This window comes from Alligator mississippiensis, chromosome 3 (assembly GCF_030867095.1).
Source record: "Alligator mississippiensis isolate rAllMis1 chromosome 3, rAllMis1, whole genome shotgun sequence".
Taxonomy (NCBI): Eukaryota; Metazoa; Chordata; order Crocodylia; family Alligatoridae; genus Alligator; species Alligator mississippiensis.
Genome location: NC_081826.1, coordinates 242122692 through 242128797, shown reverse-complemented (window position 1 = coordinate 242128797; position 6106 = coordinate 242122692).

Sequence of the window (6106 nt, the reverse complement as noted above, 5' to 3'; positions counted from 1 at the left end):
TTGTTTCAAAATGCCAAGGGTTATAAGTCAACTATATGCAGCACATATTACTATTTATTACCCTGCATTTGGCTGAAATTCATCTCTTTTGACAACCTTGGGTAAATCATGTTACATATTTTATAAAATATGAGTGCTGGGCCTTTTTCTGAAGACACTGCTTAGTGAGTGAACTCACTGCTACTGGCTGCAGCCCAGTTGCTGTAAGTTCCCTTAAGACTATGACTTCCTCATAGTTCAATGGCAGCTGAATCAGAGAAGAAAAGGTATTTATAGAAAACATATTCAAAAGGTTGATGGCTTGTCCAGTATTCAGAGCACAGACTGACAGCTAAATACAAATTGAGAAATGTAAGTTTCACTTTTGAGCAAATTTACTGGGTGAGAGCCTCATTTTTTTCATTTCATTTGAATATGTTCAGCGCTTCTCAGAATATGCAACTTTATAGTGAACATATTTTTTATTCTTGAAGGCTCATTATTTTACAGTGAGGTTACTGAACCTAGACCACGTAGTGCAGATTACCTAGCATAGTATTAATCAAAATATACATGGCAAATGGGATTCCAAACAGTGCCAAATAGGCATCTGCTTTTAGCAGGGAACAAAAATGCATTTAGTTCCTTTATTGAAAGGTATTATGGGCAATTTATTTTTAAACCGCCTCTCTAACACCATTAACTAGCATATAATTTAATGTACTCCCAAGCAACTTGACTTTTACATTTCTTTCAAAACATTAATTTGCTTTTGCAAATTGATGTAAAAGATGCCTTTGACCCCCAGGAGTGATTCAAACCATTAAGAATAAATTAAATTATCTTTTAGAAGGAGATCACCACTTTTTGGGGGGGGTTGGAGAATAACATGTTTACAGTTACTATGTACTGCATAGTACTACATAGTACATATAGGTACTACAGTTACATTACTGTTTTGAGTTGCATGGTATTGCCTAGTGGGAAAAGAAAACACTGACTATTTTTAATTATTTTATTTCTTCTATAACTACTTCGCCTTCACAAGATTTACTTAAGAAAATTTGCGGGTGGCCTGAATCCTGATAACCAATAAAATCAAGGAACTCCTGTGGTTATTTGGGATTACTTAACATTAAGCTAATGGCCTCTTTTGCTGAAGCTCCACCCCAAAGTATTGTACTATTTCCAGAGACAAGAACAAATATGAATGTGCCTACTTCTTTAAATACAGCAGGTAGCTATTTTCTATTCTGATACTATAATATTGTAGAAATAAAAATAATCTATTGTAGCAATTAGAAGTATGTACAATAAGGTAATTCACTTGAAAATAATCACTAGGTTTTTATTATCATAGCTAGCCAAGTTTATATGATAGTTACCATTTTGGCCAATGGGGAAATCCCCCAAAATGCTGCCATTTTGGTCAATAAGGAGATGCCCAGAATGAAATATGTGAGTCTCTATGGTTTGCATAAAACAAACAGATCGGTTTTCTGGTAACTGTAATTGGATCATATCTACTATCTTTAAGTCCAAGAAGTTATATGCAATTTCATGTACTGCATTGGATTATATTAATATTCCTCCTCTAGTCCGTAAACCAAATTGTTAAATTCTAAGAGTCTGATGTAATGTCCAGGGCAATAAATGGGAAATTTTTTAGTAACTTTAATTGAGATGTTACAAGCTAGATTCTACTGGTAAGTATGTGGGCTCATATTACTTTTGACATCTTGAACTGTATGATTTTTCTAAGTTACTGATTTATTACATACCTAAATCAAAAATGTATTTTAGAAAATGCAGCTCTACCACTAGATTCTATTACAATACTGCATACAGCCAGTGTCTAGCAAATGTTATCTAATTACTAGACCAATCATTTTAATGAACATAAAATGGAGGTAGTACTTGGTCTGTAATACAGTGCTCATTTTATATTGTTATAAAATATGGAAACATAGGAACTGCCTACTGGATCATCTAAGCAAAGGTTGATTTAGGCCTGTAGCCCATCTTTTACTGTAGCCAGTATCAGATGCTCAGAAAAACAGTCGATCAATACTAGTCATTGCTGGCAATATTTTCTTATCCCTGACTGCCAGACCAGAAGTCAATTCCTCCAGATTTTTAAATCCATTTTAAAAGGTATCATGGTCCTTTAATATGAGTAGCTGGAAGGGTGAAATCATTGGCATATCAAATGAATGAATGTTTATTACTGGAGACAAGTACAGGTCTGGCAAAACTGAACTGCCCCACAGGTACCATGGAGTTATAGAGGAGCAGGTGGGAGAACATGCTCAGTGAGGCTGAGTCACAGACCAGAATATTAAAGTTACTTTTCTAATTTCCACTTTGATTTTTCTTTATTAGACACAGCCTCATTTCCCTATACGAACAGAAAGAAGGCGGAGCAACCTGGCACTCAGTCAGAAAGGCATAAGGTTTCATAGGTGACAGTCACTTCGTCAGGTACTAAGAATGGACTTGCAGGGACTATGGACACTACATAGAAAGGAATAAAGTAATTTTATTTTTATAAATAATTATTCTACTCTATGCTATTTAGTGCCACTGCTCTCTCCAGATCCATTCATAGCTTGTGTCTTTCTGAAGTCTCTAAGGTTAGAGTCTAATATGCCACCCTGCTCTTCCTTCTGCATTAAGACAGGACAACATGGCTAACTACCTCCCACTAAACAGAAAGGAAGCAGACTTCTAGCAAATCACATTTCCAATTGTCCGATATTCTGGTTCACTATCAAGAAGTAGCTAAAACCAAGTTTTCATTTACTAATTCTGTTGAGTATCTTAAGTCACTCAGTCCCAGTGGGAAGTGACCTTAAATAATTTTCATCAAGTCTGTCTCTCTCTGTCAAATGTTTTATGCTCTTTTAATGTGAAGCAATCATCTTTTTCTCTCTGCCTGTCTGTCCTTTCACCTTTCACTGCCCACTGCTAGCTGCCTAACTGCCAGTTACTCACTACTACCCAAACACTTCCATAATGTTTTGTATTTTCTTAAAGACTTTTGTCCTGTCTTATTGAACTTCCCTTTCATTACCCTGTGCTTTGAAATCAGGGCATTTATACACATACTTTTTTCCAGTGACACACCAGAGATCTGCCGCTTCAGACCAGACTTGATTAATAAAGTCTGCTCCGCACATGAGCTGAGGTGAACTGAACTACGCCATGTACAGTTGCATAAGCGGCAAAATACTCATCAGGATGCAGAAAATAGCAGTGATGCTATTGAACTAAAGCACCTTGGAAGTTGGAAATGTGTTGATTCAAAAGTACGCTGCTGCCATTTTCTCAGCACTGACATGCATTTCACCGCTTATACAACATTGTGCGTTGCAGTGCCAGGCACTTTTCAAGCGCATGCATGTGTAATGTGCCTGAGTATTCTATAGGGAACAATGCCTGCTTTTCTAAACTGTTTTGTATTTCTTACGACTATAGTGTCAAATGAAAATGATTGTGTGCTGCTACTTCAGTTAATTCAAATCAAGCTTAGCAATAACACAGAATTGTTGGCATTAAAACCTTTAGAAAGTTACTAATTTTCATTAGCAAAATCTGCCTGTCTGTCTATCTAGATACTACACAGAAAACTTTATAAAGTAGCAACATCCTTTACTTCCTAGCAGCAATTGCACTTACAGGTCCAGATATGTAAAATTATTAGGTGCTGAGCTCCCTCAGTCATTTTGTTCTATACAGATCTTAGTCCAAAGCACAACATTACATTTTCACTACCAGTTAACAAACCAACCTTGTATTTTATGACTATGACATCAGCAGAAACTATATCCCATGTCAGGGATGTCACATTATAAAATACAATTAAATAATTTTGAAATAATAAAAAATAAGCTAACATAAGTATGATAAGATGTTTTTTAAATAGGCATATTTTCATGAATTACATTTGGGGGGGGGGGTGGAAATTACAGGGGAAGGTTTGTAAGCAGGTAGTGAAGGAAGGTTTTCATAGATTTCATGGGATCCCAGCAAGATAAGCATCCAAATGTTTCTTAAAAGTGTCCAGAGTAGGTGCTTGCACCACCTTAGTGGGGGAGAGGGCTTGGGGGCTCAGACAGTAAAGAATTCTTTCCTGATGTCCAGCCTGAAACAGTCTTGCAAGAGTTTGTGACTGTTGGATCTTGTCATCCCTTGGGGTGCTCTGGTGAACAGGCATTCCCCCAGATCCTGATGCACACCCCTTATGTACTTATAGGCTGCCACCAGGTCCCCCCTGGGCCTGCACTTCTCTAGGATGAAGAGTCCCATAGCTCTTAGCCTCTCTTCATAAGGCCTGTTCTCCTGCCCTCTGATCATGCACGTGGCTCTCATCTGGACTCTTTCGAGCTTCTCCACATACTTCCTGAATTGTGCAGCCCAGAATTGGATGCAGTATTCCAGCTGTGGCTTCACCAAGGCTGAAATCAGTGGGAGGATGACATCCTGGGTCTTGCTCAAGATGCATCGGTAGATGCAAGCTAGAGTTTTGTTTGCTTTGCCAGCTGTGGTATTGCATTGGTGGGCCATGTTCATCTTGTGGTCAATCATGACCTGCAAGTCTCTTTTGGCAGTGCTGCTAGCGAGTGTAGTCTTGCCGAGCCTATAAGTGTGATGAGGATGTTTTTTTCCCCGAGGTGGAGCACTTTGCATTTCTCTGTATTGAATGCTATCAGGTTTTCATCTGCCCACCTTGCAAGTCTATCAAGGTTGACCTGGATGACCAGCCTATCCTCAAGTGTGGATGCTCTTGCCCAAAGTTTGGTGCTGTCAGCGAACTTAGCCAGTCCACTTCTGACACCAGTGTCCACATCATTTATGAAGACATTAAAAAGTACAGGTCCAAGAATGGAGTCTTAGGGGACACAACTAGTCACCAAATGCCATGCTCATTCAGTTCCGTCAACTACCACTTTCTGGGTCCGACCTCAGAGCCAGTTCCCCAGCCATCTGACTGTGGAGTAGTTGAGGCTGCAGTTGCTCAATTTTTCCATGAGGACATCATGGGACACCAGGTCCAAGGCTTTTTTAAAGTCCAAATATATGATATCAGCCTCTTCCCTTTTGTCCAGGTGATATGTCACCTGGTCATAGAAGGAAATGAGGTTGGTCAGGCAAAACCTACCTGCAACAAACCCGTGCTAGTTATCCACAGGTGTGAATGTTACCTTCTGTTCATCTGTCAAGAATGGTTTCTTTGATAATTTTTTCCAAGATCTTCCCAAGGATTGAGGTCAAACTGATTGGCCTGTAGTTTCCCAGGTCTTCCTTCCTCCCTTTCTTGAAGATAGGCACCATATTGGCCCTCTTCCAATCTTCAGCTTTTCACCCAAGCACCATGAGTTCTCGAATATCCCTGCCAGTGGCTGCGCTATGATATCTGCCAGTTCCTTTAGCACTCTTGGGTGCAATCTATCAGGGCTAGCTGATTTGTGGGGGTCCAGCCTCTCAAGATGTCCCTCATAAGATCCGCAACAATGGTGGGCACATATTCATCCTTACCCTGGTCATCCTGCATCATGTTTGGTAGGGTGGTCCCTTTGGGCTGGTGAAAAACCCATGCAAAGTAATCATTACTGGGTGTCAGTAGTCAGTTGACCCAGCTGGTTTAGCAGGGGTCCAATGTTGCCCTTGTTTTTCTTTCAACTCCCCACATATCTGTACAAGGACTTTTTATTGTCCTTGATTTGTATAGCCTGTTGGAGTTCGATTGCAGCCTTGGCTTTCTTAGTTCACTCCCTGCAGGTGCAGACCAGTGCAGAATAATCATCCTTAGTGGTATTTCCTGTCTTCCATCCTTTATAAGCCTCTCTTTTTAGATGTAGGAGGTCCATGAGTTCCTGTTGAGCCAAGGGGGTTGTTGAGCCCTTTTACCACCTTTCCTACGGGTTGGGATGGACTCCTCTTGTGCTTCTAAGATAGCTTCCTTAAGGAGCAACCACTCATCATGAACTCCCCTCCCTGTGAAATCATGGCCTCTCAGGGCCTCAAGAACAAGCCTTCTGAGTTTATGAAAGTCAGTTTTCCTGAAGTTGAGAATTACTGTATTGCTGGCTGACTCGTCAGCTTTGCAATGGATAGTGAAAGTGGT